The sequence below is a fragment of the Myotis yumanensis genome, unplaced genomic scaffold (assembly GCF_028538775.1).
Source record: "Myotis yumanensis isolate MYYU_CA2020_CCGP unplaced genomic scaffold, mMyoYum1.0.hap1 SCAF_3, whole genome shotgun sequence".
Taxonomy (NCBI): Eukaryota; Metazoa; Chordata; class Mammalia; order Chiroptera; family Vespertilionidae; genus Myotis; species Myotis yumanensis.
The window spans coordinates 144,842,991-144,867,086 of NW_027223754.1; the positions used below are offsets into that span (position 1 = coordinate 144,842,991).

General features: G+C 39.1%; 1 long non-coding RNA gene across 2 annotated transcripts in view; it reads left to right on the forward strand.

Annotated features, from left to right (window-relative positions):
* LOC139006897 (uncharacterized) overlaps nucleotides 1-22,871 on the forward strand; it is a 78,043-nt gene extending 55,172 nt beyond the window's left edge. The window contains exon 5 of one of the 2 annotated variants that reach the window (XR_011470807.1): nucleotides 21,966-22,871. This is a non-coding gene — a long non-coding RNA (uncharacterized lncRNA). Of the gene's footprint in view, nucleotides 1-1,808; nucleotides 2,088-21,965 lie in introns of those variants that run through there. The other variant, XR_011470806.1, reaches the window with a different exon arrangement.
* Nucleotides 22,872-24,096: the final 1,225 nt, after the last annotated feature.

Sequence of the window (24,096 nt, forward strand, 5' to 3'; positions counted from 1 at the left end):
TAAGGGCAAGTTAGAGGATAGGTAGGGCTTTGAGCTGGATATTACACAAAACCCTTAAACTGAACTTGTATACTAGAAAACAATGGTATCTGTCCAATTGTGGTTAAGAATGAAAAGGGGCAATTCCACTGCATATGTTTGAAGCCATTTATTGGAGAAAAAGTAAGATATTTTAGATCTATATTCTACTGAGTTCATATTACTGAATAGATTGATTAAGAAAGGTGATAGATGGCCTGACCAGTGGTTGAGTGTCGACCTATGATTCAGGAGACCTCGGTTCAATTTTAGGTCAGGGCACATGCCCAGGTTGTGGGCTCGATCCTCAGTAGGGGGAGTGCAGGAGGCAGCCAATCAGTGATTCTCTCTCATCATTGATGTTTCTAGCTCTCTCTCTCCCTCAACCTTCCTCTCTGAAATCAGTAAAAATATTTTTTTTAAAAAGGTGATAGATGGACAGATAGATAAATACATAGGTAGGTAGATATTAGATAGACAAGTAGGTAAATAAATCTCTATTAAGCTAATAGTTCTATAATTTGAGTTTAGACATCATTCATCTTTTTCTTAAATTGAATAACTTTTTATCTAGTCTAACTAGACAGGACTATAATTCTAGATTAAAATAGACAAGGATCAGAGCCCAATATTCAAAGTTGTCCTTGAACGGTAATGGGAAAAGATGCTCTGCTCTGCCAGCTTTATCTGGTTGAACTTTTAAGTCCACTGTGAATAAGCTTTGCCAGCCAGAGTATCCAGGTTTCTACAGAATTCAAATTTGTTTACCTTGGGTTGAAAATCCAGTAAAAATAAACCTGAATATGTCTTCTGGGTGCTGAGCCTCCATGACATCATCACCAAATTCAGGAGACTATATTGTATGATCTGGCCTCAGGCATTGATTTTGAAGCTAAACTTAGGTTATTCCACATGTATTAATTATATTTGAAATTTGTAAGCCAAAAAAGGAGATTATGAAGAATATTTCAATTTGATGAGGTAACAAGATTGCTTCTAAGTTGCTTCTCAGGTCACTACGCTGACTTGGTGAGGAGTTTGGAGCAATACAAAACCCTTGTCAAACGGGGCCCTGGGAGGGGAGTTGCCTATCACTGTACTGATAGACCTTGTCTTAGGTTATCAGGAGCTCTTTAATGGAAAGTGAAAGAACAAGCTTCACCCCTGGCTCCTTGGCAGAATATTTCTTTGAAGTGGTCAAAAGCAAAAAAAAAAAGAAAGTATCTTCTGTGGTATTCTCTTCCCCAAAACCTCTATTATCCTTGCAGGCTAGACAACTGAGACTCACAGAGACTAAAAATCCTTCCTATTTTTGTTAACCCTCTAATTTCCTCAGGCCAACCATGAATGTAGATTGCAACAACTCTGAAAAGTGATTCAATACATGGGAAAGCACTGCTTTATACATGGCTCATAGTATCCACCTGAAAGATACCAAAGAACAACAAATGTTATGACCTAGAACAGTGGTTCTCAAAATGTGGCCTTCAGACCAGTGGCCTCAGCATCTTAGAATTTATAAGAAATTCAAATATTCGCCTTCCTATCCACAAACATAATAAATCAGAAATTCTGGGGTGGGATCCAGAAATGTGTTTGAAGAAGCCCTGCAGGTGATTCTGACACGTGCTAAAATTTGCAAATCATGGGACTACGATGATGGCTATCAATGTTGAGAGATGGGGAGACTCCCCCAGATTATTCCATGAGGTCTCAATCAGCAACATGTGAAATATGTTGGCAGACTGTATTTTCTGAAGATGGCTGAAACAATGTCTTGTATCCCACAGGCCTTTCTTACAATGACATTGACGATCTCCCCATCAGGAGAGTGGGTCTACGTCCTCTACCCTTAAATCTGGGCTTCTCTTCCAATGTGAAGCAATAAAATATAACAGTAGGTATACCACATGACTTCCATAGCTCCGTCACAAAAGGAAATTCAACTTTTGTTTTGTTTGCTGGAATACTTGCTCTTGGAGGCTTCAGACAACATGTTAACAGTCTGAACACAGTCTAATAATTTTTATAGCTCTGGGAAACTAAAAATAAATACTCCTTCACACCTACAGCCTTCTAGACATTTTTTCTTTGTTCCACAATTAAAAGCTCATTTCTTTTAAAATAATTATTTGGAAAATATATTGGTTTTAGACTGATAAACTCTATACTTTGATACTCAAGAAGCATTCATGTTCCTCTTTTTAACCTAAGGCACAATCCTAAATATTTTTAAGGAATCCAATGTAACCATTAATAATCTTAATAATCAGAGACATGAAAAAAATCTTTAGTCACCGACTTATATGTCAGCACAGGTTTGAACAGTGGTGGGCAGGAGTTATACTACATGTAAACCCTTAAGATTAAAGTATGCTCCACAGAATACACAAAAATCGGTATCACTTGTAACTACAGCCAAATAAAATTCTATAATCACTTGAAATGCCAGTTTAACATCAGTAATGTGATAAAGCCCTTGTAATATGCTGAGGTATAAAACTTTATGTCAATAAATAAGTCCTCGTGCAAAAAAAAAAAAAAAATTGTAAGCTATCTTTGAGGCTTTTATGCTGTGAGGATGTTCAAAGGAGTCCGTGAGAAGAATTCACATGAAGAGGCTCCATGACTGGAGACGCTCGGCCAGAGCCAGCAGCGTGGACACCCTGCAGTACCAGACCCAGTCACCACCGTTTGACTGCCACTGCCCGAGAGAACCTGAGCCCGACCCAGTCATCTGGTCCTTCCTAAAATGCTGGCCTACATAACCGTGAGGTGATAAAATGGTTGGCATTTTAAGCTACTAATATTTAGAAGTGCTGATTGGATGTTACTTGGAGATCTAACCTCCTTTTTTCTAAAGTTTGCCAGTCATTCTAATGCCATTTATGAAATAATCCACCTTTTCTTTGCTCACAGTTACTATATTAAATGTTTTTATATTCTTGGGTCTATTCTTGGACTTTTCCCTCTGTGTGCCTTTTTCTGCATCTTTTCTATAGTATTTTAAATATAGCTCTGTAATATGTTTTAATAGTGAGTAGGACTATTCCCAACCTGAATTGCCTTTTTCAAAAGTCTCTAGTCTGTTGGCTAAATTTTAGAGCAACTTTCAAGGTCTAATGATAAATAAATAACAAAAGACCACTGACGTTTTATTTTGAGTTTATCTTAAATTCATAGATTAGCTTATTTCACAATATTAAGAGGTCCCAATAAACTTGATATATTTTCCACTTAGTTAATTTTTCTTCCATATTATTCAGGAATGCATAAACTTAAACTAAGCTTTATTTCTCACATAGTCCTGAACATTTCTTGGTAAATTTATTATCAAGCATTTTCTATTTCTGTTACTAGTGCTATTAGATTTCATTGTCACCATTCCAAATTATACACACATCTTTTTAAATAGGCATATTGTAAGTGTATTATTTGTTCATGACTACCTTACTAAACTCTAAATAATCCCAATAACTTTTCAAGTTATTCTCACAACTAGATTGACTTGGTTTCCAAGTAGATAATTATATCTTCTGCAACTATTTATACTTTTGCTGCCTCCTTTCCCATGTTCCATGTTCCTTGTTTTCTTGTTGCATTGGTTAAAGATTCCAGAAAAAAAAAATCAATAGCTATACATCTCTTAAACTTAAAGAATGAAAGTTCTTACATTTTTTATGATTCTTACAGACAATCCTGTGGCAGGATAGTAAGAACCTAAGACAGTTCCTGGGCAAGTGGAATGGGGAAACTAAGACAAGAAAATGAAACAAGGCCAAACAATTTGAACCACTTGCAGCCAGCTAGTGAATCCCAAGATCTCATCTTCCCGAACCAAGGATATCTGAGAGCAAATGGCTTATTGCTCTCCTCCACAACCAGAGAATACATAGCTTAAATCACCCTGGTTGAGGAGAGAAATAATTCAGACCCAGTAATGCCATTTGTGCCAGCCAAACCCAAAAACAGATGCAATGAAGGAAACAAATAACAAAACCCCATTAAAGCCAGACAGACTCAAGATAAAAATAAAACAGTAAAGCAACTATTATTTTTATTATTAAAAAATAATAATTCTAAACACCCCCATATGCTCATTTTGATGTATCAGCATATTAAAAATGCACCTGCAAAGCTGATGAATATTCTGCTGATACCCTCCCCTAAGGTTCTCACCCATAGAAAAGAGATAAAACCCTCAAAACAAAGGATATCAGTGTGGGCTCGCTCTAGAGCCCCTTCTTGGGCATGAACTTTTTAAACTCTGAGGGTCCCCACAAGACTTGCAATCAGAGGAGCAGCAGGTAGTGGCAGCTTGTCCCGAGCTGATCCTGTCTCCAAGGCACCCTGTTCCTCTGACTTCCCAGTGAGCTAAAAGCAGCCCCGTGTGGCTCACTTTTTTCTATAACATTTCTAGGGAGCCAAAGAAGAGCACTGCCTAGGCTCTCTCCTATTGCTTCTTTTTCCCTAAGTCCTCCCTTTGTTTATTGTCTCCAGTTTAATAAACATAGTCTCAAAATTATGCAATCTTTCCTACGTGAAATCAAGAACCTGCACACTACAGGTGGCCTGAGGCAGACCTGCTCTAGGTGGTCCCTGTCCAGCATCAATCCTACACATAGCCACTTTCACAATAAAGAAAGGCAACAAGAAGACCCACATCAAAAATGTCCACTAGTACTCCTTGGTGGAAGAGAACGCAGATCAAAACACCCACCAATTACAGTCAAGCTGATTTAGAAAATTAGATAGAAAGCCATGTGCATAAATAACTATAGTGTAAGACTCCTTGTTAAAAGAAGTACAAGCAAAATGCTATGAGAAGAAAGGAGAAATAATTTCTGACTAAGAGAAATGGGTGTGACCTTTGAGTGGGATTTTGAAGTATGGATAAGATTCAACCTCTGAAGGTAATACAGAAGGTTAACAAAGGTGGAAAGAGACAAAACATACTTGGGGAGCAGTGAGTTGCCTGGTTTGAACAGAGTGGAAAATGATGAGAGCAAAAATTGGAAGAAAACCCTAGAGAGCGCAAGGATGCCAGGCTAACAACAACAACAAGAGCAATTAGCATAAAATGGGCACTTATCAAGAGCTAGGCATGGTCTCAAGTGCTTCATTTGTATTAATTCTAAAACACAGCTACAAGCTTTTAGGTCATAGATGTCCATGTCAGTTTTTCAGCAGGAAAATGACATACCAAAGCAAACTTTAAATATCACTTGATAACAACTTTCAGAATTGAAAAAGGGGAAATCTGGAGGCCGCAGAGACATTTAAGAGGCCTGCTGAAAGATGCAATCCAAGTCGTCTAGGCTCCCACTCTACAGTCTCTAGCCTAGTTTTGCACTCCCCCACCACACACCCCTTCCCTAACCACCCACCCTAAACTGATCTGCAAACATGTTGTGCCCTTTCAAGCGCCCATGCTTTTTTACATCCCATTTATTATCTTCGCCTGGAAGGCCCACTCCACACTTCTCCTGTCCTTTGGGAATCTTAACCTATTCAAAGCTAGCTACTTCTTTATCTCTGCAAATGGCACTTTTTCCTGATAAGGTTACTTGCCATGTTGTATTTTAATTTAATGCTTAAAGTCATTATTTCTATTTATCTAACTCCAGCATCAAGCACAGCACCTTAGCTGATCTCCAGGGAATACACAAAATCAATACCAAGGTAGCCAAAGGACCATGGATGATCAGTGAAGGCCTGAGAATGCCAGGAATTTGTAGTGCACAGAAACAAAGCAGGTTTGTGATGCTGGCAATGCTCAGTGTCCCAGGAACAGAGAATCATTACTGTCTTTTTGCTTTTGTCTACATCTTCTCTTCCCTCCTACTATCACAGGACCTCAGTGCTGGGCATGGGACTCAGACTAGACCAATCATAGGACCTTACTCAGAGTCATAGTGATTGGTTCAAGGCAGGCAGGCCACCTAATCCAGCAATTAAAAACAATTGCTCTCTATTACCATCACATTTTAACAAGCAGAAACTAGGAAAGAGTAATCTTAGAACAAAAGACTAATCTCTATATTTAAGTCATTTGACTTTATAAAGAATTCGCTTCGTTGTCATTGATTCTCTTATCTTTCTGCTATCTCTGGTGAAACTTAGGTTAGATTTGGACTAATTCATGGAACTAGGGCATTAAGGACTATAGTGAGTTAAGTAATGGTTCTCAAAAAGGACACCTCCCCCCCCCCCCCCCCCCAAAAAAAAGAAGATATGCCCAAGTCTTAGTACCTCACTCACAGACACAGTGATTGGTTTAAGGCAGGCAGGCCACTTAATCCAGGCTGAGATCCTTTCCTGAAAATGACTCACATATCGCAGCTGATAGTACCTGTGATTGTGACCTTATCTGGGAAAAGGATCTTTGCAGACATAATTACATGAAGGGTCTCAAGATGAGGTCATCCTATATCCTAAATCCTCATAACAAAAAGCAGAGAGATATCCAAGGAACAACAAGGATTGTCAGCAGCCACCAGAAACTAGGAGAGAGGCCTGGGATGGATTGTCCCTTAGACAATGCAGAAGGAACAAACCCTCCCGCACCCTTATTTCAGGCTCCTGGCTTCCAGAACTATGAGAAAATAAACTGTTATCTTGAACCACCCAGTTAGTGGTAATTTGTCAAGGCAGCCCTAGGAAACTAATACAGGGGGTTATTCAAATTTGAGGTTGAGAAAAATGGCATTATGAAAATGCAAGAAAATGGAGGAATCTGTAGTCTGAGAAAGGCCATTGTGTTTGGTATTTTATGCTAGAAGAGTATCAAAGTAATAGCACTCCAAACTTTGTGTTTCCTTTAGTTGAGAGCTGAGAATGATATATTTCCATATAAGCTATATTTTTTATCAAGCTTGTTTGACCAAAATTATCCAGAAGCCACAGTGATAAAAATTCTCCATTATTTGCTTTTAAAACCTCATTGACAGAAAATCATGAACCTGTGAAAAGTAGCTTCACTTTTTTTCTGTACCTATATTGCCTATAGCTCACATTGGTATCATTATTTGAATATATATGTACTATCATTTTATTAGTGATTATGAATGAAAGTAAAACTCAGGGCTACTGATGTAGAAAGGCTACCTTTTTTGTCATTGCTAAATCATGAACTGAGCTATATCATGGTCTATGAGAATATACACATTCTTTGTTATAGACAAAAGAAATTAAAACTTAAAACTGATTTTTATGTTTATTTTAATAATATGCAGAAACAAATAAGAAGTGAGTATATCTGAATCTGGGTTTCTGCAAGATCAGTCCAATATTTTATTCTAACTTTTTTCCATCAGACATAGTAAAAAAGTTGAGTTGTTCTGCAAGCTGACATTTAAGCTTATGTTTTTAAAATTTTTATGTTTCTCGTGTTTCTACTTCATTATATTGTGCGGTGAAAGCATCTCTGTTTCACTTAGCATTCTGTTGAATCTGCAGAGATCTTGCTACTTTAAATGTATATGCACTGTTCTTTGAGCATAAAAATCAGCCATTAAGTTGGAATGATGGAGCAGCGATTTCTGGCTTTTATAGAGATTAACAAGGCTTATTTCCTCCTACGGAGACCATCTAACTGACATGCTGTACATTGATGATCAAATACGAGATTGACAGATGCAAGGAACTCTCACATCTTGTCAGACATCCATTGGATTTTTCCCAATACAGTAAATGATCTTTGGCTTTTTACGAGCTGCTGAGGAATGCTACATTCCATTAATTACTAGAGGCACTAGGGAAAGTCCTTAACCAAAATGTGAATGGATAGTTATATAGGAAACCAAAGGCTAGAAAGAGAGCTATTTAGTATTAATGAGGTTATAGAGTAATTTGATTCATTATGGCTACTAGCTCCTATTGAATGAAACAATCAAAGTTCATTACCAGGCCTGACTTCCTGAATGGGAAACAGTAGAGATACTATGCATATGACTCTCTAACCTACACCTTCATTTGAGCACTTTTTAAAAAATGTTTCTTATCAGTAAACATTATCCTCTTCCTATGTTCTCTTCCTAAGGTAGCAATGCACACTGACAGACATTCCAAAAGAAATCATTTATGGTACCTATAATGAAATCAGAAAATTATAACTGCTCATCTGACCAATTCCCTTAATACAATCTCACTCAGAAAGAAAAAAAGAAACACAACTGACATCACCTTAAAGCCTTTTCAATGACAAAAATGCAAAAAGCCCCACAAACATCAAGTTGGGTTGCTGTTTACTTTCCATGGCCAATATCATTAAAATGAAATGCCAAGAATTCAATGTATGTAAATTTTTCAGTTAAATTATTTATAATGGGAAATTCTCTCAACTTTCTGAAGTGAAATAAATGCAAATTTAATTCATTATATAGCTACACTGATATTAAACCTTAGAGGAAATGTAAATGGAAATTGAAATATGTAGAAATGATATTTGTTTTGGTGACACAACAAATCAATCAGCATAAATTGTCAAGCTTAAAATATATCACTAAAATGTATTCTGCATTGTCCATTACAAGGCATGCTTTTCTATTTAAAACACATCTTTCACAGGGCTATGAAAGAAGTAGGAATTATAGGTTCAAGCTGATCTGAATGTCATGAACCTTGCAGCATGACATGTCCCCAACTCTCAGAAGAGACCCCTAATGAAGACACTAATGAAGACAGAAGACCTAGTTTTAATCCCGGACTCCCCACCTGACAGTTCTATGACTTTGACTAAGTTACGTGACCTCTCTGAGCATCGGGCCCCTCATCTGTATTAAATGGAGTTTAAACAGGGGACATGTAAGTATTAAGCATGTCCCTACCATGAGGGTTTTATAAGAATCAAATGAAATAATGAGTTGGAATTGAAAATGCTTGGTAAATTATAAAACACTACAAAGCTGGCATGCCTTAGTAGCTACAGTCCCAGGCTGACAGCCTAGAAGTCTCATAAAATCAAGTACAATATCTACTCAAGCAGTCTTTTCTTGGCTGTCCTTATTCACTGAATTTCTGGGAAGTGGGAAGCCTATTAATATTTGTTGAGAGCCTACTATCTAGCCCCTTACATAGCCTAATTTAATCCCCATGACAATTCAGAGAGATAAGTTTTGTTATTCACATCCTACAAACGAGGAGAGAGACTCATGTTGATTAACTTGCCTAATTTCACTTGGTAATAACAGCAGAGATGAGATCCAAACCCAGCTATGTCTTGCTTCCATGCCCAAATTTTTCTCCACCTTAATTTACAAGCCCATCCAAATTTCTCCTTGGGCTAAAGTGCATTTGGCGTGAAAGAGTCAGAAGTGAAATATAAGCACAACCATAATCCTCTCCTGTGTTCCAAGGTACCTGCTTAGCTTCCAGATTGGCAGTGTCCATTTCTGAGACCCCAGGGAGTTCAGGTGCCACTGCTGCCATCCAAAAGAATTTCAGACCACTGCTGTGCCATATGCACATTTTCAACCCGTCTTTTTAAACTCTTGCTGACGATGTAAAACCAGCCACCCCATGTGCCCGAATTTACCTAAATCTTCTTGGACCCTGAGAATCTAGCTGAGGGATCTCAGACTACGCTATTGTCATGAGGATTTGGAAAGCGCATTTGAAGATGGGCAGATCATTGGGGACTAGGGCGGCAAAACCGTACAGTGCATTCAGGAACCAGGCTGCACAAACCCTGTGCTTTCCATTACTAGGTCTATGACCTTTGGCAGTATCCAGACCTCTGTGCACTCGTGCTTCTTATATAAATATTAAAATAGCACCTCAAAGTGTTGGGAGATAAGTGAAGTCATGTACGGGGAGCACCTAACACAAAGAAAGCGCTAAGCTAATGAGTTTGGTGGGATTCAAAAGTGAAAAGACAGTCTCTTCAATAAATGGTGTAGGGAAAATTGGACAGATACATGCAAAAAAAAAAAATGAAACTAGACCACCAACTTACACCATACACAAAAATAAACTCAAAATGGATAAAAGACTTAAATATAAGACCAGAAACCATAAAAATCTTAGAAGACTCCATAGGCAGCAAAATATCAGACATATGTCGGGTAGCAGTATCTTTACCGATACAGCTCCTAAGGCAATGGAAACTAAGGAGAAAATAAACAAATGGGACTACATCAAAATAAAAAGCTTCTGCACAGCAAAAGAAACCATCAACAAAACAACAAGAAAGCCCACTGCATGGGAGAACATATTTGCCAATGTTATATACAATAAGGGCCTAATCTCCAAAATGTATAGGGAACTCATACATCTTAACAAAAGGAAGATAAACAATCCAATCAAAAAATGGGCAAAGGACCTAAATAGACACTTTTTGAAAGTGGACATACAGAAGGCCAAGAGACATATGAAAACATGTTCAAATTCATTAATCATCCAAGACATGCAAATCAAAACGACAATGAGATACCATCTCACATTTATCAGAATGGCTATCATCAACAAACAACAAGTGCTGGAGAGGATGTGGGGAAAAAAGAATCCTTGTGCACTGCTGGTAGGAATGCAGACTGGTGTAGCCACTGTGGAAGACAGTATGGAGTCTCCTCAAAAAATTAAAAATGGAACTCCCATTTGACCCAGTGATCCCACTTCTAGGAATATATCCCAAGAAATCAGAAACACCAATCAGAAAAAACATATGCACCCCTATGTTTATAGCAGCACAATTTACAATAGCTAAGATTTGGGAACAGCCTAAGTGCCCATCAGCAGATGAATAGATTGGAAAACTGTGGTACATCTACACAATGGAATATTACACTGCTGTAAAAAATAAAGAACCCTTATAATTTGCAACAGCATGGATGGACAAGTAGAGCATTATGCTAAGCAAAATAAGCCAGTCGGAGAAAGATAAATATCACATGATCTCACGCATTTGTGGAATATAATGAACAACATAAACTAATGAACAAAAATAGATCCAGAGACAGAGAAGCATCAAACAGACCATCAAACCTCAGAGGGAAGGTAGGGGAGGGTGGGAGTAAGGGGGAGAGATCAACCAAAGGGCTTGTATGCATGCATATAAGCCTAACCAATAGACACAGACACCAGGGGGGTGAGGGCATGTGCTGGGGAATGGAGGTCGCCGGGGAGTGTTCAATGGAGTTAACACTATATGTAATACTTGAAACAATAAATAATTTTTTTAAAGTGAAAAGACACAAGTCTTCCTCTCTACAATATCTACAAAAGCCTTCAGTGATTCAAGACTATTGCCCTATGAATTGTCAGCACCAGAGAAAATGTATAAAGAATGAAAAAAAATTGTATGTTAGGCCAGCAGTAGGATGAACAGAAATTATCTAAGAGGAGAAAAAGCATAATTAAATACAATTTAAATCACAATTTAAATTTATCTTACAGGGTCTATTTTTTTTCTTTCAGAAAATGCCAGTGCATTTAGCATTAGGTAAACATTGTGTGTCATTGATTTGTTTGTTTGTTCATTCATTTTATATTTCAGACATGGAATGATTTTGTTTAAAATATTTTTTAAAAAACCCACAAAACTGTTCAAATATGGACCACTGAACATTTTATTACAAAGTCACTAAAACCGTATCATTAACTGTGCTTGTTACTCAGTGATTGAGTGAAGCAGCACTTTAAAACATCTAAAACATCCAGAAAACTAAATTCATGACCTCAAAAAAAGCAATAATTGTTTTGCAAATTAAAATCCTTTATCCCCACTCCAGCCAGTAACTTAATCTTCCGGCTGTAAATGTGGTGTGCAATGCCAATAACCTGAAGGAGGAATCACGCATCATTTTGCCTTGGTGCCAGCAAAATATCTCCAGTTGACAGTTATTAATTTCTAGTCAAATTATCCTGGAATAGGGTCAGAGAGAACTAATGGTTTTATTTTACATCCCGAGAAGTGTTGGGTTTCAGTATTCAGGATGCAGCGCTTTGTAAAGAGAGCTGCCTGGGAAACCAGGAGACCTACGGGCCCTCCCCCAAAATATTACTCAGATTATGAAGTGTATTAACCCTCCTCCACTTCGCAGGCACTTTCCCACAAAGTATATTAAAATTATCAAAATTGGTCCTTTATTCTTGACCTGCACTGAGGGAAATGTACAAAGATTTAACTTATCTAAAAATACAAACATCTGGTTATATATGAGTGACCAAGGATTTAAAAAGCTGTTATTGTTTTCACTCACTCTTCAAATTTGTCTTTGATTTTGGAATTTAGCCTAGTAAATATGTCATAAATATGCACAAAGAAGTAAAAGAGATTATGAGAGTATTAGTTATGTAAAGGTTTTTTTACCCTTAGTTTCCAGTTAGGTGGTCCGTGTAATGTGAGTTATATCATGATAAAATTAATTACTTTATTCAACTCACATGTAATCCTTTTAACTGGCTCAAAGAAATTTAAACAAATTGAATTTTATGGTGTTGCATACAAATAATGTCCAACAATCCTGTTTTGGACTTTACAAAGTTGTGATGCCCATCCAGGTACGTCATTCAGGCAAGGATAAGGAACGTGTTGGAATTTAATAGTTGCAGGTGTGATATACCCAGCAGCCTGGCAAATAAAAAGATCTAGATTCACATCTAGTATCCATGTTCCACCTCTGTTACTGGGGCCTTGGGCAAGTCACTGCCTCTCTTTGAACCTCAGTTCTCTCTCTCCAAAAATTCATTGAAAATGATACCGATTAATTAGGAAACAGCAACAAATGTATTGTGAGTTTAAGAGAAATGTCTAGGAAAGTGCCTTTGCTAACTTTAGTGTACCCTGAAGATATTATGTTACTTTGAACAGCTTTACTGAGATATCATTCACATACCATATAATTCACCCATTTCCAGGATACAATTCAATGTTTTTATTATATGCCGGAAGCCGGTTCATCCTTGCTGCTTGACACAGTCGCTGCAGGAAAGAAGCATCTGCACAGCATGTGTTTCGATGGACCTGGCATATATGGCATACTGTTCTTAATATGTTTGCTCCCTTTAGCACCATGTGTTTTAACCAAGGTCACCTCTCCGAGAAAGGTTGTTTCCCCAGGTGGGGATCTTTCCCTGAGGTTAGGGAGGGGATACAACCCCTTAATTAAGTGCCAGGCGGGTAGTTAAGCTACATAATCTTTACTCCCTGGAATGGAGATAAGAAACGCCCTAACCTTTGTAATAGAAATTGACAGGATTAAAATCGGCTGGTATAAATACGGATGTAACAAGACAATAAACATCAGATCCTCATCAGATCCTCGTCAGATCCTAACCAGAACCTAGCCAGAGAACATGGCAAAAGATCCTGGACACAACCTGGCTACAGAACTTCACTGGAGAACCTAGACAGAACATGGCAAAAGAACCTGGATAGAACCTGGCTAAAGAACTTGGTGACTGAACCTGGCTGGAGAACCTAGCGAGAGAACATGGCACCAGAACTTGGTTGGAGTTCCTAACCAGAACTTGGTTGGAGTTCCTAGCCAGAACTTCGCTGGAGATCCTGGAGGGAGAACCTCGCTATGCTGATGAACTGAAACCAGTTTCCATGTCATTCATTCTTCGCCGACTCCGTCCACACCTTTGGGGATCCCTGGACCCGTTGGAGTTGGACCCCAACAATTATATTCATAGGATTGTGTAACAATCACCACAATCTAATTTGAAAATATCTTTGTCTCCCCTAAAAGTTACCCATAGCCATTGACAGTCACCCTCAATGTCCCTGACTCTTTCCATCCCGATATCTAGGCAACCAAAAATCTGGTGGCTCTTTCTATATATTTGTCTATTCTGGACATTTCATAATAATGGAGTCATATAATATTTAATGCTTTGTGATTGGTTTCTTTCATTTAGCATAATTTTTATAAGATTTATTCATATTGTAGCATGTATCAGTACCTGATTTCTTTTTATTACCAAATAATGTCCTATTATACAGATATACTACATTTTATTTACCCATTCATCAGGTACTGAACATTTGGGTTGTTTACATTTTTGCCTATTATGAATAATATAATGTTTCTATGAACATTCATATACAAGTGGATGTGTGTTTTAATTTCTTGTGGTAAATACCTAAGAGTGTAGCTGCTGGATTCTATAAATCTGTCTTTAACATTCTGAGGAACTGCCAAACTGTTTTTCAAAACAAGATATGACATAATACATTCACCAGCAATGTATAGAAATATCAATTTACATTTTTGCTAACACTTATTATTGTCTACTAGAGGCCCGGTGCATGAAATTCATGCACTGGAGGGGGGGGAGGGTGTCCCTCAGTCCAGCCTTCACCCTCTCCAATCTGGGACCCCTCGGGGGATATCCGACTGCCGGTTTAGAGGGATTGAGCCTAAACCTGCAGTCTGACATCCCTCTCACAATACGGGACTGCTGGCTCCCAACCGCTCACCTGTCTGCCAGCCTGATCACCCCCTAACCACTCCTCTGCTAGCCTGATTGATGCCTAACTGCTCCCCTGCCAGCTTAATTACCCTCAACTGCCCTCCTCTGCAGTCCTGGTCCCCCCCCCCCCCCAACTGTCCTCCCCTGCAGGCCTGGTCACCCCCAACTTCCCTCCCCAGCAGGCCTGGTCACCCCTAACTGCCCTCCCCTGCTGACCTGGTCCTCCCCAACTGCCCTCCCCTGCAGGCCTGGTCACCCCGAACTTCCCTCCCCAGCAGGCCTGGTCACCCCTAACTGCCCTCCCCTGCTGACCTGGTCCCCCCCAACTGCCCTCCCCTGCAGGCCTGGTCACCCCCAACTTCCCTCCCCAGCATGCCTGGTCACCCCTAACTGCCCTCCCCTGCTGACCTGGTCGCCCCTAACTGCCCTCCCTGCTGGCCATCTTGTGGCTGCTATCTTGTGCCCACATGGGGGCAGCCATCTTGTGTGAGGGCATGACAGTCAATTTGCATATTGCCTCTTTATTATATAGGATTTTTTAAAATAATCCTAGTGAGTGTGAAGTAGTATGACATTGTGGTTTTGATTTGCATTTCCCTATTGATTAATAAATTGAATATCTTTCATGTGCTTATTATTTGTATAGCTTTCTGGGAGAAATGGGCTTATTTGCTGTTTTGTTGAGTTTTAAGAGATCTTTATATAGAGCTACAGGTCCCTATCAAATATATGATTTACTAATATTTCCTTCCATTATGTGGGCTTTTTGCTTACTTACTGTTATCTCTTGACCTACAATGTTTTAATTTTGATGAAGTTCAATTCATCTATTTTTTTTTTCTTTTATTGCTTTTGGTATTGTACTAAAAAGGTTTTGCTGAGACCAGCTCATAAATATTTACTCCTAAGTCTTCTAAGAGTTATATAGTTTTTGCTCTTATATTTAGATCTATGATCCATTTTGATTATATTTGTTTACAGTGTGAGGTAGGGGTCTGACTTCATTGTTTCATCAGCTTAATATGTCCAATGCAATACATATTTATTAGAAAAATATCCAAAAATATATATTAAAGAAAGGAATAAAGTGAACAAACAAAAAAGCCTACAATCCTATTTATTTTAGAATAACTACTTTTATCATCCTGGCTTATATGCTTCCAAAAATCTCATTAATTTTTAATGGGATAACTTAATTCATATAGTTTTTAGGCAACCTTTTTCCTTTGATAATTGTAAACTTATTTACATATCAGTTTATATATATATATATTGATTTTTTAAAGAGAGGAAAGGAGAGAGATAGAGAGTCAGAAATATCGATGAGAGAGAAACATTGACCAGCTGCCTCCTGCACATCTCCTACTGGGGATGTGCCCGCAACCTAGGTACATGCCCTTGACCGGAATCGAACCCGGGACCTTTCAGTCCGCAGGCCGACACTTTATTCACTGAGCCAAACCGGTTTCGGCCATATCAGTTTTTTTAACTTGACTTTTCTTAACTTCAAGTTTCCCAGCTGTATAATAACAAATAGTTGTGATGATAAAATGAATTAATGGTATAAAGCCATTTTTAAGACTTTATTAATAGAATAAATTAGTTTTGTTTTTATTATTGTCCTTTTTATTGAAATGGATTTTTCAAATATTCTGTTAGAACCCTTATCATGTTACATTATCAAATTAGCAATTTTTAAAATGCCTATGTCCCCTGAAATCTTCAAGAGTAGCTGTCTATATTTTTGGGTCCCCAAAGCCTGTCACAGTTCCTGGCCCATATCAGTGCTCAATAATTGTTGGAATTAATGTTTACTACTAATATCTGTAAATATTTTTAGAAGTGGCCTACTGTTATTCTTTTATCAAGTTAATATTTTTAAATATTTGATAATATAGGTTTAAAATTGCTATATCTCCCTGATAGATTGACCCTTTTATCATTATAAAATGGCTCTATCTCTAGTAACATTTTTTGCTTTAAAGCCTACTTTGTCTAATATTAGCATAGCCATTTCACTCTCTCATGGTTACTCTTTGCATTGTATATATTTTTTAATCTATTACATAACTAAGTCCCTCCACCATAACTGTGGAGCTATTCACCCTTATGGTATGCCTTTCTCCAGAGCAGAACCCCAGCATCACTACATTGGAGCTGATAGTGGCAGCCTCTGGTCTTCTCTTCTTGTCACTCCTGATGGGAAACCTCTACCATATGAGAGAGTGTGGAGGGGTGTTTGAGGTACCAGTATTTGAAGCCTGCCACACCTGAGATAGAGTTTCCACCCTATAAATGGAGGCTGGCTGTGTTCTGGGACTGCCCCCTGAGTTGGAGGGGAACTGCCCCCTTCTGGACTCTAATCAATCTCTCAAGGAAGATTTCAGATGAGTGACAAGACAGCAGTGTTGAAGCAAAGTATACAAATTTATTAAGAATACATTAGGCTTAAAGCATAAGTGGGCAACTCAGCTATTCTGAGTCCCAATATGGTGGGGGTTCAAGTGTTTTATATCTCTTTCCCCTGTAGGTTTTAAAGCTTCCATGTGGATATTTTGGGTAGCAGACTAGGTACCGCAGTCTTATCCTACATTGTTGTGGCTTATCTCAGAATGTTTGTACATACATCTAGTCATCTTGTTTGGCAAGTCCTAAGGCAGCTGACTTCTTTGTTTAGTGCAGTGGTCGGCAAACTCATTAGTCAACAGAGCCAAATATCAACAGTACAATGATTGAAATTTCTTTTGAGAGCCAAATTTTTAAACTTAAACTATATAGGTAGGTACATTGTTATTAACTTAATTAGGGTACTCCTAAACTGGCCTTTGCTAAAAACGTCCTCAATCTGATTGAGGTACATTCGCTGAGGTCGACCCCTTCCAACTCTCCCATCCTCAACTCATGCATGAATCGCGCGCCCCTCCCCCCCACGCTGCTTATCCTGCGGCCCACCTGCACTGCGACGCCCAACCGACCAACACCCCCCACTTCTTCTAACACCACTTCTTCAAAATAGACTCGCCCAGGCTGAAAACCAACTTCTACGCATGCACCATGAAGTTCAATCGCACTGTACGTGCACGACCGCATGTGGTATTTTGTGGAAGAGCCACACTCAAGGGGCCAAAGAGCTGCATGTGGCTCGAGAGCCGCGGTTTGCCGACCACCGGTTTAGTGGATGAGATAAAACTCCCCTTTTGTCCCTTTTACCCCCTTTCCTGCCCTAACATCCCCCAAATAATACCACCTAAATGCTTTGGGGGTTTTGTTGTTTGTCCCCCAGACTTTATCTGTCTTTGGGTTGAGCTGGCACAAATGGCATTCATTGGGCCTTGGCTCTCTGTTTTCCCAGGCCTAGGTGATTTAAGCTATGTATTCTCTGGTTAGGGAGGAAAGGTATAAACCGTTTGCTCTCAAGTGTCCTTGGTTGGGGAAGATACGGTCTTGTGTTTCACAAGCTGGCTGCAAGCTACCCAACCTGCTTGGCCTTGCTTAATTTTCTTGTTTCAGTTTCCCCATTCCACTTGCCCAGAAATTTCCCTAGCTTCTTACTATCCTGCCACAGATGGAGTAAGGGCAATCTGGTCCTCTTGGAATTGCCTGCCTAGAATAGAGCTGGGGCTAGTGGGGAGGGAGGGATAACAAATGCTGGCAGCCTGCGCCTCCTGGGATGAAACTGTAGCTCCAGATTGGGAGCTGGGGAGAAAGGGAGCTCCCATCTCCTTGGCCATACCTGCCCAGATTAGAGAACACCAGGTAGAATTTTATAACATGAGAATGGTGACAGAACAAGTAGTGACTGAAATACCAGCCTCCCCTGCTTTACCAAGATTTAGTAGATTTTCTTGAATGTATGCTTCTCCATTTGTTTTATACCCAGAGAACAATTTCCAGAGACTTTAAATAAATTTTTTATAATTTTCATCAGTTAAATTGTTGCATAGGGTCCACTTATCTCCTTACTTGCCATCCCCTTTATTATGATATTTTTCTGTTACTGAAATTTCTAACACTGGAAACTTTCGAGACAAAAGCATTATAGACTCAGAAACATCCCCTTTGAAGATTTCAAAATTCTTGTTTGTAAGGCAGAAGTTGAAAAGAAAGAAGAGGCCTAAGGGTGCTGATGCCTTCAGGCAGGTACCAAAAGAGAAGTGAAGTCTCTAAGAATAACAATAAGAGTTCCAGATTGTGCTGATAATGTTCTCAGGACAGTGATGATTGCAAGTTGACCAGGGGGTAGGACTGCTCTCAGATCTGTTTCTGAGGTGGACCTTCAAGTTCACTGGGTAGTAAATAGCAGCCAAAAACAGTTTGCTTTTTTTTTTTTTCTTTCTTTTATGGAACCCAAGTAAAAATAAAACCCAAGACCACTCAGTACTATGATATAACCAATAGGTCTTGGTGCTTATCCTCTGCCTAGTCTCTGGGGAAATGATAAGTTTTTAGAGGGAAGAGGAGGGGAAAATGGAGGAGAACAAGAAAGGAGGGTGCTGAGTTGGTAGGCAAAGCTGTCTCTGGAAGCAAGGAGTGGGAGAGTTCCTGTTTCTATAGCATTTATCTGACATTTAGTGTCCCCTTAAACTGGGAGGGGACTAATGCCATGGGGGTGGGGACTGCTAGACAGGTAGCACCAATGGATAGGCATCAATTTTCTGGTCAGCCAGCTGCTAAGTTTCAGTGATATTATTAATTTTAGAATAAAGCAGTACTTCCATTGACACTTTTTGCCCTACATTATGGCTGGATTTAGGTATAGAATTGGCTTTCTAGGGCTTAAACAACAGAAGTATATTCTCTCACAGTCTGGAAGCTGGAAGTCCAAGATCAAGGTGTTGGCAGGTTTAGTTTCTCCTGAGACCTCTCTCCTTGCTTGCAGATGGTCACTGCCTTACTATGTCTTCCAATAGCCTTTCCTCTGTGTGTAAGTAACCTGATGTCTCATACTCTCCCTTTAAGGACACTAGTCATAGTGGATTAGGCTTGTACCCTTATGACCTCAATTAACTAATTACCTCTTTAAAGACCTCAAAATAGCCCTAACTGATTTGGCTCAGTGGATAGAGCGTCATCGGCCTGTGGACTGAAGGGTCCCAGGTTTGATTCCAGTCAAGGGCATGTACCTTGGTTGTTGGCACACCCGCAGTGGGAGGTGTGCAGGAGGCAGCTGGTTGATGTTTCTAACTCTCTATTCCTCTCCCTTCCTCTCTGTAAAAAGTCAATAAAGTATATATTTTTTTAAAATAAAGACCTCAAAATAGAGTCACATGGGGGGTTAGGATTTTCAGATATGAATCTGGAGACAATTCTTTTCACAACAGGTATTATGTATACAAATGTCAGGAAAAGTTTGAATAACTTTAGAATGACCAAAAAAGAGAGGAAAGAAATTGGGGTTCTGCCTAGCTCAACCTTTGGTTGTCTTTGACTAGCCTACTTAGAATTGCAAGGTGTAATGAAAAAGTTCCCTCTCAAAAGTTATGCAAATGATTCCTTTTTGTACAAAAGCAGGTAGCTTTTGTCCAAAAGAGAATATAAATATCTGTAAGTTAAATTCTCCTTTAACTAACTGTAACATCTACTGGTCACCTCATAAATTAATGAGTTAAATAAAATATTTGACACACTCATTTTATAATTGTATGAAAATCATGATTTTACCTTTTAACAAATATGATCCTTTAACACTAATATTGAGGGTTATTTAGACAATATTATTACTGCTGTCCCAATTTTTTTGTCCTTCAGTGTTTTTTTCCTCCCTTTTCTAACTTTTCTTTTCTCTTCACTGAACTTAAACTCCAGAGTTAGAAATGGAAATTAGCAGGTACACCGAACATTGATGATGGACAAGGAAACAACAGAGGCTACTATCAGAATTCTGTCATGTTACTGAAGCTTTTAATGTCATAGACCAATGATACACACCCACACCCTACTCCAGTGATGGCGAACCTATGACACGCGTGTCAGAGGTGACACGTGAACTCATTTTTTTGGTTGATTTTTCTTTGTTAAATGGCATTTAAATATATAAAATAAATATCAAAAATATAAATCTTTGTTTTACTATGGTTGCAAATATCAAAAAATTTCTATATGTGACACGGCACCAGAGTTAAGTTAGGGTTTTTCAAATTTCTGGCATGCCGAGCTCAAAAGGTTCGCCATCACTGCCCTACTCTATCAGAAAAAAAGGTACATATATATTTAAATTTATTTTGTAGAATTTAAAATCTTTGTTCTAGATATTTCAAAGTTCCTATTTAAATATTAAAATTAAAAATTTATATAGTTAGCCCTGGCTAGCGTTGCTTAGTGGTTAGAGTGTCAGCCCGTGCACCAAAGAGTTGTGGGCTCAATTCCCAATCAAGGGCAAGTACCTGGCTTGCAGGTTCGATCCCCTGTCTCAGTCGGGGTGCATGTGGGAGGCAACCAATTAATGTGTCTCTCACATCAATGTTTCTCTCTCCCTTACCCACTCCCTTCCACTCTATAAAAAAAAAAAAAAAAATCAATGGAAAAAATATCCTTGGGTGAGGATTAACACAAAAACACCCCCCCCCAAATTTAAATAGATAAGATAGTTTAATTAACTGGAAAAAGTTTTAAAAAATATTTAATTTGCAGTTATTATAAATTTCTCAACCAGTCTTAAATAATGGCATAGGTTGTTTTTTTTCTTTTTAAATCTTAAAAATGTCTATGCCTTGTCTTGAAACACTTTTTTTCTTGATTTCCTTAGCCAACAATTCAGTGATCATAAGCATTCAAGCAACATGAAGTATTTAATCAACACTTGCATAAATGCATCAAAAAGCACTGCGGAAGCAGAGATAACTTTAAGCAAATATGTACTATTCTTATAAGCCATTTGTTTGAAAGTGGGTTAGTTCCAGGATATAGTGTAAAATAGTTTTAACCTTATGTGACAGCAGCTTACCTCCATCTCTTACCAAGGTGAACCTGTACCCAACATATTTAACATCACAAATGTTTCCTACTATTTTTAATGTAGAATGAATCTTTAGGAAGGGAAATCAGATAGAGTCAATAACCTACTACATTAGATTATCCAAAGTCATCTTTACTCTTTTCCAACTGTACAAACAAATTAATTTGCTTTCTTGCCTTGGCATTTATGAATGCAAATTTAATCACCTAAATTTAGACTTCCAGGGAGACAATTTGAAACCACATTGTGAACATGACTTTCACATAAGGTTTGTTCCTTTTTCCTGAATTAGAAAGTGAAATTTTTTTTTAAAAAAATCTATGCTGTATTAGAGCCTAGGCAAAATCAACAGAGCCCTGCCATCTCCCGTTAAGTTGATTCAGGGCTCTGGGGAACCATGTCACCATCTGGGCTGGAGTGCATATGGTCAGAGGGAGGCCTGGGAGAGTGTCCTCAAAAAGACCCCAGCTGGCTGAGCAGCCACCTGTTACCAAGATGAGCGAGGGCACAATATATCGTATTCCTCATAATCCATCTGTTTCTAGTCTCTGAATATTCAATTCTGTCATGGCAGGGTACACCGACAACAGGAGAGGCCTGGCTCAGAAAGGACAAGGCTACAAATCCTGCTAAACAGAAGACATCTACAAGTTCCGCATGATGAGAGACAAGGAGGCTGGTTTGCAAAGGTCAAAGGAGGCAGAGGTAGCAAGCCTGGAGAAGCAGAAAGCCCAGGAGCTCAAAGAAGTCCTAAGAGCAGCACTGATGAGCTGTGTTGCAGACTCATATGGCAGCTGAAAACAAGTGTCTCTGAATCCAGAGACGTTGATTGTGGTTCCAAAACAGATACTTTGAGATTAATTCAACTCCTGATTAAAACAAACATATAGAATCTAGGATGAATTTATAGGCTCAATGGCAAATAATAATAATTAAGAATAGCCAATACATAGCATCTAATAAGTACTTGGCATAAATTAACCAATTTAGTCTTCACCATAACTCTGTGAGGCAGTCACCTAAGTGGTTGAGCTGGAGGTGAAGCCCAGCGGTCTGTAGCCTTCACCACTGCATGCCACTCTCATTCCCTTTCAGCTTCCCATCTTCGTTTTTATTCTATATCCCCCTTTCCCTATTCCACCCCTTCACTCTGATTTTCCTTCCTATACATCATGAATGTCAGGTTGGCCATTCATGGTGGAACCTGAGCAAATGATAGCAAATATATGGAACTTACTCTGATCCTCCTCCACCCAATTCACTTGAGTTGAAATGAGGAAGGATTTTCCCTAGCCAGTTTGGCTGTGAGTAGAGTGTCAGCCCACAGGCTGAGGGGTCTTGGGTTCAAATCTGGTCAAGGGCATGTACCTCAGTTGCAGGCTCAGTCTCTGGCCCTGGTCAGGGCATATAGGAGGCCACCAATTGATGTGTGTCTCCCTCTCTGTCTCTCCCCCTCCCTTCCACTTTCTCTAAAAAAGTCAATGGGAAAATATCCTCATGTGAGGATTACAAAAAAGAAAGAGAGAGAGAGAGAGAGAGAGAAGAAAGAAAGAAAGAAAGAAAGAAAGAAAGAAAGAAAGAAAGAAAGAAGAAAGAGAGAAAGAAAGAAAGAAAGAAAGAAAGAAAGAAAGAAAGAAAGAAAAGAAAGAAAGAAAGAAAGAAAGAAAGAAAGAAAGAAAGAAAGAAAGAAAGAAAGAAAGAAAGAGAAAGAGAGAAAGGAAGAAAGAAAGAAGAAAGAAAGAGGAAAAAAGGAAGGAAGGAAGAAAGAGGAAGGATTCTTGCTTTTTGGCTGTATAAGTTTGGCTTTTGAGTGTCTGAACTGTGTGAGGTGTGTGTGTGTGTGTGTGTGTGTGTGTGTGTGTAAAGGGCAGGGAAAAGGATCTAGACAGGGTGGGCAAACTTTGTGACTCGAGGGCCACAATGGGTTCTTAAACTGGACCGGAGGGCCAGAACAAAAGCATGGATGGAGTGTTTGTGTGAACTAATATAAATTCAAAGTAAACATCATTACATAAAAGGGTACGGTCTTTTTTTTTTTTTAGTTTTATTCATTTCAAACGGGCCGGATCCGGCCCTCGGGCCAGCCGTAGCTTGCCCACGGCTGAGAAGGTGGAAAACAGCTGAAGGTTGAAGGTGGAAGCTAGCAGAGTCGTGTTTAGGAGGAACTCACTGAGACCTGTGGTTTATACAGGCTGAGGGGAGCCCATGTGATAAAATGTGGGACAGTTGGGGAAAGGGCAGCCGAAGGGACTGAGGCACTCAGCACAGCATCAGTAAGTGACAGTGGTGAGATGCCCCCTCCTGTGACTCGCAGGGAGCAGACATCAAAGAGACAAAGGCAGATTAATGGCTTTGTTCTTCAGGTCTCCTGAGAACTCCCCCAGAGATGCCTAGAAATAGACAGGGGAGATTTTGAATGGCAGCAGGAGAAAGTTGAAACCCCACAGTTGTGCAAGTAAACAACACCAAGCAGCAAAATGCAGGTGTTTATGTCACCATGACCTCCTTGTTTGCAGAGGCTGGCGAGACCTGGGGACATCTTTGCTGCATCCACAGGACTAGGAAAGAGCAAGAGCAATGCAATATAAACCAGCCCTTCAGGCATGTCCAGCACAGCTACCGACACAATCTACTAATAAAGGGCAACTCGGCATTTTTTCAGAATAGTTTATACTCTACAAGGCCTTCCCTCTTGAGGTTTTATT